General features: G+C 39.1%; 1 pseudogene; it reads right to left on the bottom strand.

Moving 5' to 3' along the window:
- Positions 1-1,676: 1,676 nt before the first annotated feature.
- On the bottom strand, positions 1,677-11,512 carry LOC133755688 (E3 ubiquitin-protein ligase TRIM13-like; annotated as a pseudogene).
- Positions 11,513-13,068: the final 1,556 nt, after the last annotated feature.

Below are 13,068 nucleotides of genomic sequence, written 5' to 3'. Positions count from 1 at the left end.
TCCACTGCCTTCCCAGGCCATAGCAGAGATCTGGCCTGGAAGAGGGGCAACCGGGATAGAATCCAGCGCCCCAACCGGGACTAGAACCCGGTGTACTGGCGTCGCAAGGCAGAGGATTAGCCTGTTAAGCCACAGTGCCGGCCTTTTTTTTTTTTTTAATCTATTAGTGAATTTTAAGGATGGAGATCTTTCTTTGTCTCTGGTGATTTTAAGAGATCACTTCTCTTGTTGACAGTGGACTGTAGGATCCAATGTGTAGACTACTAATCTTGTTGGGTGCTCCAACAATGACTTATATATTCTTTTCTGATAGAGATTTGAATTTCCCCCCTATTGTTTTCTGGCTTATTTGTTCATGGGTTACTATTTTAAGAAACACTGAGAGGAACATTATGTGCCCATTATGTCTTTGTGGTCTATTCCTTTTATTTCCTTAGAATAAATTTCTAAGAATGAAATTATTGGGTAAAAGAACATAATCATTCTATTCGTTCATCAGACAAGATACTCTATTCTTGGGAGTCATGGTACTTGGGCTGTGACCACTTGAGAAAAGTGAAATAGAAGTTCTTGTTATGGAAGTATTGATCCTGCCTTATTGTTTTTTGATTAGGAACCATAGTTTGGGAATTATTAATACATCCAGCTGATGAGGAAAACTTTTCCCTTCAGTAGAATATTACTACAACAATGTAAAAGTCAAGGTAGGATTATAAAAGAAGGAAAATTAAATGAAATATTAAAAAGATAAAAAAGACATTTTACAAAGGTATAACAACTATGGACTAAAAGAGTGTCCTAAAATACCTTCATGCAGTTCAGCAACTAAGTCATTTCTGGAATGAACAATGTGGATAATTAGGTTAGGATAGTGCTTCTGTTAGGACTCAGGTCAAAGTCACAAGGTATATAGTAACAATTTACACATTTTATGAGGAAAGATCGACTCTGAAACAGGGACTGTTTAAAAGTCACATACTGAGATATAGCCAACATATTCAAGATGGTCAGATTTGGATAGAATGAAAACTTCAGTGGAAACAAAACTGAAAGTCATAATCCTGGGGATGCCACTTAGTTTTACCAATGTAAAGAGAAGAATCATTATTTCAAGGTACAACACAGATTGATAGGCTAAAATGAGAAACTATAAGCAATTCACATACCAAAATGTTCCATACTGAATCACAAAAAAGGGATTTTCAGATTAATCCAACTTGTAATGTCTCATAGAATTTAGGAAGTTGTTCTGGTTCTGTGGACTCTTCAATTGCTCTTCACACAGAATAATTTCTTCTTTTAGAAATAATGTCTTCTGAATGGCTCTGTAGTCAGCATGAAAGGGTAGGAAATGGCTTTTCAGAGTGGCTGGGCAAACATGCTTCCAAAATGATTCATTGTGTCATTTTATAATATCTCCAGATTTACACATGGAACTTCAAGATTTCAATTTTTTAGTCTATGGACTTCAGTTCCTAAGGCATCAATGATATTTTTTCTAAGTTTAAGTGCAAAGGTCTCTAGTTCTAGTGTTTCACATCTTCAATTTAATATATCACTTAGTCAAAAATCTTGTCTTTCCAAATAAAGTAACAACTCATGCATCAAAATGTACCTGTGCATTAAATCTGATTTATCTGACCTGATATCTGTGGCATTGATGTCATGAACTGCCATTACAGATCGATCTTTCTCCAGGAGTTCAGTAAGCCATTGTACTTGTTCTGGCTGTCAGGATTGCCATAGAGGCCTTCTGTGTTAGTGTGGATAAGCATGCTGAGATCACACCTAATAAGGTGCACACACCCAAAGAACATAGGCTGACAGAGTGAATTGCCTGCATATTCATCAAATAAAGATCACTTTAGGGATGCAGTGGGACTGAAGAAAATGAGAAAGTCAAGCAGAAGGACTACTGCAAATAACTGATAAAAGTGCCAAGGAATCTTGCTAATGAATGTGACAGTGCCCTGAGGCAACGAAAGTATCCACATCTACTAATTTGATGTTCTCACACTAACTGGTTAATGTTCTTCATCAAAGGGCTTCTGCCTCTTCTCTTAAGAGGAGGGTAAAGGGATTTCCTTGATGACTTTGATTTTCTCCCAGAACTCCTACATCTGTTGCAGAAATATCATGGGTTCTGACAAGTCTTTGAAAGCCTCAGCAATGTTAAAGGCCAATCACTGTTCCTGTAAGGTGGTGTTGAGTTGGTTAACCTCTGGGTCATAAGCTTACAGAACTGCAAATTTCATGATCTCAAAGTCAGATAGGATTTCATTATCCTTTTGATCCAATGTGTGTTTCAACTTCTCAAAAAATTTCTTAATTTCATCTTTTTTTCCCTTAATTTCATGCTAACCTTTAGTCAGTAACTGTGAGTATTTTCTCTAGCTAGTTTCCAAGGTATCCAAGTGAGAAAGAGCATCTCCCCTACACATTGTCTCAAAGCTCTGGAAGAGGAAATCAAAGGCATTCCTTTCCTGAGCATAGGCATCTTCAATAAATCAGAAGACATACTTGGTGTGGTCACCAGGAATAGCACAGATCCCACAAATCAGCTTAATATCAGTCAGGCAGAAAACAATGAGGGACTGACCCAAGAGTTCTTTGTACACTTGCATCTTGGGAGAAATCTTGATCTTGTTATATTTTTCCACAATACCCATCAGGGAATAATTAACCTGAAGCCTGCTAACTCCAGTAGCTGACATTTTCTTATGGTAGGAGGGACACTTGAATGATGATAGTCTCCACAATAAATTCTGCACAGTCCCCTCTATGAGACCTTTCAGGCACTTTTTGCAGAAGTTATGTGAGCAAGGCAAAACTTGAGAATCATCAGATTGCAACAAATTGGGCACATGAGATCTTCAAGCACTGCATCACATTCAGGGAGTCTTCTGTAAGTCAGAGGGCACCAAAGACAATGGTGTTTCTAGGGAAGAAATGCTATCTTCTGGTTGAGTTAGAAGTACGAGCAGTTAGTCAGAAGCTCCATCCAGCTCTACCAGAAGGAGTACCTCTGACATCATGAGGGATATGCCACACCCCCTCCAGCCATGGGGACCAAGTGATATGTGCCAGTATTGGCTGCAAGATGGCCCCACATTACTTCGTCATCATTTTTCAAGAGGGAACATTCCTCAGTCATTAGATGAGTCAGTGTTGTAAGAAAAGAACATGTTTTGGGCCGGCGCCGCGGCTCAATAGGCTAATCCTCCGCCTTGCGGCACCGGCAAACTGGGTTCTAGTCCTGGTCGGGGCACCGATCCTGTCCTGGTTGCCCCTCTTCCAGGCCAGCTCTCTGCTGTGGCCAGGGAGTGCAGTGGAGGATGGCCCAAGTTCTTGGGCCCTGCACCCCATGGGAGACCAGGAGAAGCACCTGGCTCCTGCCATCGGATCAGCGCGGTGCACTGGCAGCAGCGCGCCTACTGCGGTGGCCATTGGAGGGTGAACCAACAGTAAAGGAAGACCTTTCTCTCTATCTCTCTCTCTCACTGTCCACTCTGCCTGTCAAAAAAAAAATTAAAAAAATTTTTAAAAATTTTAAAAAAAGAAAGAAAAGAACATGTTTTAAATTGGTTGGCTAAATGAAGATGTTTTCCCTGTTTCTTCCAGTATGACATATCCTACAGATACTAAACACTAGAGTCTTTTAGACAAAACAAAATGTAATTAAAATGTCAGTAGTTACAAGATCTATTTTTTGATTTACATCCTTATTTCACTGTTTGTCAAACATTTTTCAAGCTCATTTTCTCCAAACCCTTGTATAAAATAAAACCCTATGTCCAATTCTCATTGATCATGCAGATAATATCAACTGATTCAAACAAAGAGAGCTCTCAGAACCGTAGTAGCTTAACCTCACCACACCTGCACTGCATGCAGTTCTTGAGGAACTATCAAAATCTTCAAACATCATTGCTTGGAAACTAGTGGTTTAGATGAAATGTTTTAATTTATGTTTACTTTGCATAGTGTGATTGGTCTCTCATTACTGATATGCCCATGTAGGAGCCATGAAGTTCAAGTTCTTGAATGATTTTCTTTGATAAAGAACATTAGAAAGTAGAAAATGTTAATGAAAAATTTTTTTCTAATCTGATCTGTCTCTCTAATGGCTCAAATATTTTCAGCAGTGGGACAGTATTTTAAAATAAGAAGCTTAATTGAAAATACTAACAGGTAAAACATATTAAGCCATTTTACATGTAAAATCATAATTTAAAATGTTAATATTCACGAGTGACCCAACCACTAATTAAGTGCAATGTAAGACATTTGCAGGTTTAAAATTACCAAACATTATATTTGCATTAGATATTATGGTAAGTAGTAAAGTTACATAGTGCTGAACAAAATTAACATAACCCCACCAATGTCAATCTGATAGTCCAAAAGAGAAAAACTTAAATAACCAAAGAAAAACCTATAAATCTTATGAAAAGTCAATATGTTAGACTCAACATTAAATTTATTTCTACATTTTAATGATCTAACATTAAAAATCCAAGTATAAATAAATAAGTAAAAATTATTTCTTAAAAAGTCAGTCCCTGGTATTCTCTAAGACCATTTTTCATTTAAACAAAGATGACAAAAGAAGTGCTATTCTTGAATTTATATTAAATTCATTTACCTTAACAACAGACATTAATACGATAGTCAATGTGTTAAAAGCATTTCAAATACGCTCATTAGTTTCAAAAATAATTTCATAGAAAATGTCAGCAAATATTTTGGACATTTTTGAAAAAATGAAAATAAATGCCCCTAAGCAAATTTTTCAAGATTATTTATTTATTTATTTATTTGACAGGTAGAGTTACAGACAGGGAGAGAGAGAGACAGAGAGAAAGGTCTTCCTTCTGAGAGTTCACTCACCAAATGGCCTCTATGGCCAGACCTACGCCAATCTGAAGCCAGGAGCTAGGTCCTTCTTCCTAGTCTCATGAGGGTGCAGGGACCCAAGCACTTGGGCCATCCTCCACTGTCTTCCTGGGCCACAGCAGAGAGCTGGACTGGAAGAGGAGCGACCGAGACTAGAACTTGGTGCCCATATGGGGTGCTGGAGTTGCAGGCGGAGGATTAACCTAGTGTGCCACCAGGCCACCTCGCCTCTAAACAATTTAAAATATTGTCAATATAGTGTAAGCTTTTCTCTTAAAGAGGTACAGGGGAAACATTTTATTGCATCCTGAAGTGACAGGTAATCTCTAACTCTAACAGTAAAAATGATGCTTGTGTTCACATATATGCACTATTGTACATATAAATGCCATGTCTTTCTTCCAAAAATATGCATACTATACATAATTAAATAAAAATAAATGTTATAAATATTCATTACTTATGCATTCATTTTTAAAAGTTTTTGTATAATTGGTGACTCTCAATTTCCTTTTATTTTAAAGATTTATTTCTTTATTTGAAAGAGTTACTCAGAGAGAGATGAAGAGGCAGAGAGAGAGAGAGAGAGGTCTTCCATCTACTGGTTCACTCCCCAGTTGGCCACAATGGCCAGAACTGCACTTATCTGAAACCAGGAGCCAGATGCTTCTTTCAGGTCTCCCACATGGGCACAGGGGCCCAAAAACTTGGGCCACCTTCTACTGCTTTCCCAGGCCATAGCAAAGAGCTGGATTGGAAATGAAGCAGCCAGGACTCAAACCAGTGCCCATATGGGATGCCAGCACTGCAGACAGCAGCTTTACCCACTACATCACACACTGGCCCCACATATACATCATTTCTATAAAGCTTTATTTTTTAATCCAAGAAAACAAATATTTTGTCTTTTTTTTTAACTTTTATTTAATGAATATAAATTTCCAGTGTACAGCTTATGGATTACAATGGCTTCCCCCTCCCATAACTTCCCTCCCACCCACAACCCTCCCCTCTCCCGCTCCCTCTCCCCTTCCATTTGCATCAAGATTCATTTTCAATTCGCTTTATATACAGAAGATCAATTTAGTATAAATATTTCAACAGTTTGCACCCACATAGAAACACAAAGTGAAATATACTGTTTGAGTACTAGTTATAGCATTAAATCAAAATGTACAGTACATTAAGGACAGAGATCCCACATGAGGAGCAAGTGCACAGTGGCTCCTGTTGTTGACCCAACAAATTGACACTCTAGTTTATGGCGCCAGTAACCATCCTAGGCTGTTGTCATGAGTTGCCAAGACAATGGAAGCCTTCCAAGTTTACCGACTCTGATCATATTTAGACAAGGTCATAAAAGACAGAGTGAGGATAGTAACCAATGATCCTAAGAGTGGCATTTACCAGGTTTGAACAATTATACAGCATTAAGTGGGGAAGAGGACCATCAGTACACACAGGTTGGGAGTAGAGCCATCGGTGGTAGAGTAGAGGTTATGATTACAAAGGAATGAGGCCCAAGTGCACTAGACAGGGCATAGAACAAAGGACAGAGTCATTATTAGAGGAGCTAAGAAAGGTGCTGTCTAAGCTACAAGTAATTTTTCTGATTGAGAGGCAAATAGAACCTGATAGAAGGGGCTTGATAATAATCTGGTGGGCTTTAGGCCTTGTAAATTCAGAGGCCCAGACCTATCTATCTCTTCACATGGGGTATATCCTAAGGGAGGTGTGAACCTCCTAGGGGAAGGCACTCTGTTGACTTTCATTACTTGGCTGGCCTGGGAGGAGAGCTGGCCAGGTAAAGGCAGGTGGCATCTCTAACAAGAAATTTACAGTTCTGCCTGCAATGTTGCTGACCCTACTTGACCATACCCTCAGCTGCCGTGGTCACTTTGGAAGTTGGGCTGAGTGAAGGGCTTTTCAGCTTAGAGCCAATAAAATCTGTGGCTCTGACCTGGGCATCCTTCGACTCCAGGGCAGGTCCATTTCCAGTGATCCAACTCTTGGCAGAGCTGCCAGGGCTCTTCACAAGCTGACTTCTGCTGAAGCCCAGGCTTACCACATTGAAAGCCACTGCAGTGGACTGGCCTGTTGGGTCTCCTTGAGGGCAGATCACTGTACAGATCAGCCATTAATAGGCCTGCCACCCATTGCTTCTGATGCCGAGCTTTCTCTTCCTCCTGGTTTGTGTTAAAGCTGACCAGAGGATGCAAGTCAAGGGAGCGCCCAAGTCCCATCTCTAATCTTCGGTGGCCTGAACTACAAGTCTATAGTCACAGGCATGTTCTGTAGTAGTTTTTCTAAGGTAGACAATGCCCATGAGGAAAATTATATTCTCATTTTAAAACTTTCTTTCCCTTTGGTCTGAAAGGGAGGTTTTTTCTACTTACTGTATACTTCGCTGATGGCGAAGTGAATCTAGCTATGAGATTATTATTTAAGTTCTTATTTTGGCTATGCTATTATAGAAAAATGTTAGCCATCTCTTTTATAAGGTCTAAAGATTAAATTGTGCATCCTACAGATTCCTTCATAATAGAATTAGTTTCCTACCTTGAAGAGAATAGAGAAATGAAAGAACAAGTTGGGCTTAGAATAGAGAAATGAGGGAGCAAGTCCTAGATCGATTGCTGACAATAGCAATATCACATGAATACTTAGCAAACCATTTCAACCATTAGATAACAACTTAAGAAAACATTTACCAGAAGGTCCAATGCCTTCTATAAATTTTAAGAATCATGTATTTGGAAACACCTCTTAAATATCTAACATGGTGTAGTTTGTTTAGCCAGTAAACTTAAGCACAACCATCTAAAATGTTTTTAGTTTCTTTCTACCAACAAGTCTAAAACATATGATACACAGATTCAGGTCACACAAATTAAAATGTATCTTTGATTGATTTTAGCAGCTTAAATTTATGGACAATCTTATCTATAAGCCATTTAAAATAAAACTCTTAATAAAATTTCCCCATGTGGACATACAATATGTACACACATATAATATAGCATAATAGACCAATATAGCAATTTTAATAATAGCTTTTAAAATCTTTAACTCTTTTTGTAGATTGCCAATTGATTTGAATTGCTTTTTGTTTTTAGTAACCTCAGTTAACCATACTTTCTCTCAGTTGGTACTGTTAATACATTATTGGCTTCATCTGTTTACAGAGCCATCCCAAAGTACTGAATACAATAGAAGTGGCTGGAAAAAGTCCATAGGAACCTATAGGAGGACAGCTAAACACAGAACCAACAACGCTTTAGTTTTATGAGCAGCAAATCATATATAACTGTGGATGACAAAAGACTTTAAGTCGCCATGTTTAAAATTATAAACTCATCAACCAACAAGAGGCACTTGCTTACTTCACAGTATTTTTGAAAGCACCTGTAGCATTTTACAAGTATTTAACCCTTTAGGCCTCTGGGGCTTTCTCATTAAGATAGCTATCATATCTATTAACACAAGATCATTAGACTTTTTAATTCTCAAACATTTGTATTAATAGCATTTTCCATTATAGAAACTTAAAGTCTGGTACCACATCACATCTTGACAGTCCTTCTAATATACTCCAAATAGACTGATTAGTTGGTGTCTCTATAAGATGAGAGACATAGGTCCTTTGATTTTTTCAGTTGGGCCCAAACTGGAAAAACCAAAGTCTAGGATTTACTGGAAATTTTAGAGGCCAGATTGTTTGAAACTTTGATTTTTTGAATGCCTGTCAAGAATGCCAAGAAGGCTCAAAATCCAAAATATCTGGTTGAAATAAGATTCCTTAAAATCATGACATAACATAGACCAAATTTGATCACTGTTACAAGGTGATTATTCAAATTTTTGAAAATAAGCACATATTTAAATAACCCATAGCTCTTAATAAAAATTCAGCTGTTTTTGAACAATTAGAATTTAACAGACATCAAGAGAACATAATAGATTACTTTAACACATTGATTTAACAGAGCATCAGAGTTTAATTCTATGTCAAAGAGAAATTGAGCTTCCTGTGATCTTTTGCTGTGAGGTTTCCTTCCTTTACCTTCTTTCATATTGGTGACCGTGTTTCTGTGTTTCTGTGTGTAACACATCTTTAAGCATCTTTTGCAGGGCAGGATGAGTGGCAACAAATTCTTTCAGTTTCTGTTTGCTATGAAAAGTCTTAATTTCACCTTCATTCACAAATGAGAGCTTTGCAGTTTATAGTATTCTGGGCTGGCAGTTTTTCTCTCTTAGTACCTGGGCTATGTCTCGCCATTCCCTTCTAGCTTGTAGGGTTTCTGATGAGAAGTCTGCTGTGAGTCTAATTGGAGATCCTCTAAGAGTGATCTGACATTTCTCTCTTGCACATTTTAGGATCTTTTCTTTATGTTTCACTGTGGTGAGTTTGATTACAACATGTCGTGGTGAGGATCTCTTTTGATCATGTTTATTAGGGGTTCTATAAGCTTCCTGTACTAAGATGCCTCTGTCCTTCTCCAAACCTGGGAAATTTTCTGCTAGTATCTCACTGAAAATGCCTTCTAATCCTTTCTCCCTCTCCATGCCTTCAGGAACTCCTAGAACCCAAATGTTGGGTTTTTTAATAGTATCCTGTAGATTCCCAACAATATTTTTTAGATTTCTAATTTCTTCTTCTTTTCTTTGGTTTGCCTGTTTCCTTTCCTCTTCTCTGTCTTCTAAGTCTGATATTCTCTCTTCTGCTTCGCCCATTCTGTTTTTAAGGCTCTCTAATGTGTTTGTCATTTGATCTATTGAATTCTTCATTTCATTATGATTTCTCGTCACTATCAGAGTTTCTTGTTCTACTGGTTGTTTCATTTCATTTTGATTCCTCCTTAATATTTCACTTTCACGAGAGAGATTTTCTATCTTGTCCATTAAGGATTTCTGTAGTTCAAGAATTTGTTTTTGAGAACTTCGTAATGTTCTTATCAATTTTTTGAGATCCGCTTCTTGCATTTCTTCTATCTCATCATCTTCATAATCTTGATTTGGGGTGTTTTTTTCATTTGGGGGCGTCATAGTGTCTTCCTTGTTCTTGTTAGCTTGGTTTTTGCGTTTGTTGTTTGCATGTTGGAGATATTTGGTTTCTTCACTGTGGTGTTTTTTCTTGTTACACTATGGCTCTATATTAAGTGGACTGTCTGCTTTCAGTGGAGCCTTAGAGGCTTGAGATGAGTGTGGACTGAGAGCTGTGTTTGGTTCCTCAGGGTTGAGGGTGTGTCAAAGATGACACTCCCAGGTTAGGTGTGGTAAATCTCTCTTTTTTTATCCAGAAGGGAAGTAATTCCACACAGCTGAATGGAATTGGAGGTAGTTAGCAGGCAAATGATATACCCACAGGAGCCAGAGATCGGAAGCTCTTTCCCAAGGACCACACAGGGAATCTCTGCTGCCCTCAGTGTGGGCTCCAATTCTCCTGCAGTCTCTCACTGGGTTCCTAAGTTAGATCCTAATCTCCTGTTATTTCACCCCTCCCCCCAGAGTCAGGTTTTTCTGCTAGGCTCAGGGCTGGTGCAGACCTGAGGTCGCCCTGCTTATGACGTATGTCCAAAATGGTGCCTGCTCTGTCTTGCTCGCCTTTGAGAGGTGAGCGGAGAGAGAGAAACTTGTGTCTGTATTGGTCACTTTTTTATTTTTTTCCTATCTCTCTTCTAGTTAGCCTGGTGAACTTTTCCCCATGGAGTTTCAAGCCTCGTTCCCTCTAGCCTCCTCTTTCCGCTTGCCCGCTGGTATCTCGGGCTATTGAGGTTCTGCTCACCTCGCATTCCAGCGCTGGTGTGTTGAGTCTGCCGCTGGTGTCCCGAACTTGGGCTCTCACGCTCTCCACACAGGTCCACTGTGAATCACTAGTTCCGGAAGAGTTTCCTCTGCTGTTTCATAACCCTACTCTTCCTTGACCCTGCAGTATCTCCACTTATATTAAACTTTCTCTCCCCCCGGACTAATAGTGTGCTCCCTGCCTATTCCGCCATCTTGCCGCTCTCCCAAATATTTTGTCTTTTGTATTAACATGTGGTACTTGTAAAACTTTTGGAGTATAATCCAATATTTCAAAACATGTATAAGTAGATCAATCAAGTAATTAGTGTTTCCATTTCCTTACAGTTTTTTCTAAGCTCATCAGCTCCTCCCCTCCAATTGTTCATATAGTATACAATGCATTATTGTGACCTATAGTTACTTTGCTGTACTGGGAAAGCTAAGAACTGATTATTCCTATATAACTAGATTTTCATAACTATTACCTGATGTCATCTGTCCCTCTTCCATCATCTTTATTTTAATTAAAATTATTTTAGAATAAAAATATTTTAATTTAAAAATTGGTTATCTTCTGTATTGACTCCAATTCTAACTTTCTCACAAGCATACTAGTATCTTAAAGCTGAATATCATATGGTTATTTTGTATATGAAAAACATAAAAATACCATTGGTACTCCAAGATGTGCAATAAGTATTGTCATTCTGACTGTACTTTTAAATATAAAGACATGTAAACATGTAATTTCTATTTTCTACTGTGAGGCACACAAGTGTGACTTCCTCACACCCTCTTCAACTTCCTTTAAACATTCCATCATTTCCATTCCAGTCTAGAGTAAACTAGCCATCAGGATAAAGTCATTCTTACAAACCATGTCCTTTTTTTATTTAAAAAAAAGCTCTTTCCTTCTAACCTTCATTACCAAGAACACTCTTTCCTTCTTAACCTTTTTTATCAAGCACACATTTCTATACTTGTCATGTTTTCCATAGAGCCTGGTTGGCTCTTTCTACCTTACTGGAAGACTGAGGTCTCCATGCAGAGTGAAGGGCTGGGTTATTCCTAGGGCCTTACAAATCCCTTGTGTAGTCTGGGAGATGAAGGAAGACCCATTGTCACTTTGTAAAGATTTTGGGAGACCAAAGCATGGAAAAACTTCCATCAGGAGAGTTTTGGTCATTTCCTGAGCTCTTTTAGTTCTGGTTGGGAAGGCTTCTACCCATCCAGTAAAGGTGTCTATAAGTACAAGCAGGTACCTATAGCCTTGACAGAGTGGCATCTGTGTAAAATCTATTTGCCAGTCTTCCCCGGGGTAAGTTCCCTTTTGCTGTATAGACCCCTGGGAGCTATTTTCTCATGTCCTTATCTAGTTCTAGAGCTCTGGTTAAGTGACCAGTTCTGCTAACTGAGCAAAAGTTCTTGTGGGCAGAGCACGCTTCAATAATGTGCCATGCAGTAACTGTTGCATACCCTGCAAAGCAGGTCCCATCTGACAAATTTGCTTCTGTCTGTGAACCAAACCTCATTTGCATTAGTCAGGGGGCTGTCTTTTAGGTCCCTTCTGCTGGCATAGATTTAAGTCTATAGCCTCAGTACAGGAGTGGAGGGGACTACTTTCCCCTGGAACTGGCATTAAAGTAGCTGGGTTTAGAGTAGAGCAATGCCTTATTTTTACCTGAGGGTTTTCCAGAAGGAAGACCTGATACATTAGTATCCTACTATCTGTGAGCCAGTGAAAGCCCTTTTGCTCTAACAGAGAATTTATTTGATGTGAAGTATAAAGGGTGATATCTTGCCCCAGTGTAATTCTAGATACCTCCTCTGTCAGCAAGGCAGCTGCTGCTATCATCCTTAGGCAGTGAGGCCATCCTTGGGCAACCATGTCTAAGGTTTTAGAAAAGTAGCCCACAGGTTGCTTAACAGGTCCCAGATCCTGAGTTAACCCTCCTAAGGTGACTCCCTGCCTCCCAGTGATGTACAGCCGGGAGGGTTTCTCTGGGCTTGGCAGTCCTAGCACAGGGGCTTTAGTTATAGCATCCTTTAGCTGAGCAAAGGCTGTGGTTGCTCTTTCCCAAAAAGGAGGGGGCTCTACTTTGGCTGCCTATCGAGAGCCTGGTTTAGGAACTGTGCCATTTCCCTGTATCTAGGAACCTGTAACCTGATAGAGAAAAGCTGGGACTGCCTGAAGTTTGCAGAAGTAGGAATTTGCTGCATGGCCCAATGGACTAGCTATGCTTTGTTTTCCTCTGGATGCCCAGTAGCTAGTTTTAATAGGAAGTTAAGCCAAGGTGCAAGACTAGAGTCTCAGGCTGGGAAAGGAGACAGAGTAACAAATCATTCACATTTAACCACTTACATTATGGATCATTGTGCACCGCC

Source organism: Lepus europaeus, unplaced genomic scaffold, assembly GCF_033115175.1.
Source record: "Lepus europaeus isolate LE1 unplaced genomic scaffold, mLepTim1.pri SCAFFOLD_74, whole genome shotgun sequence".
NCBI classification, from domain to species: Eukaryota; Metazoa; Chordata; class Mammalia; order Lagomorpha; family Leporidae; genus Lepus; species Lepus europaeus.
The sequence above is the reverse complement of the archived record's forward strand: the minus strand, read 5'-3'. Positions and strand labels throughout refer to the sequence as shown.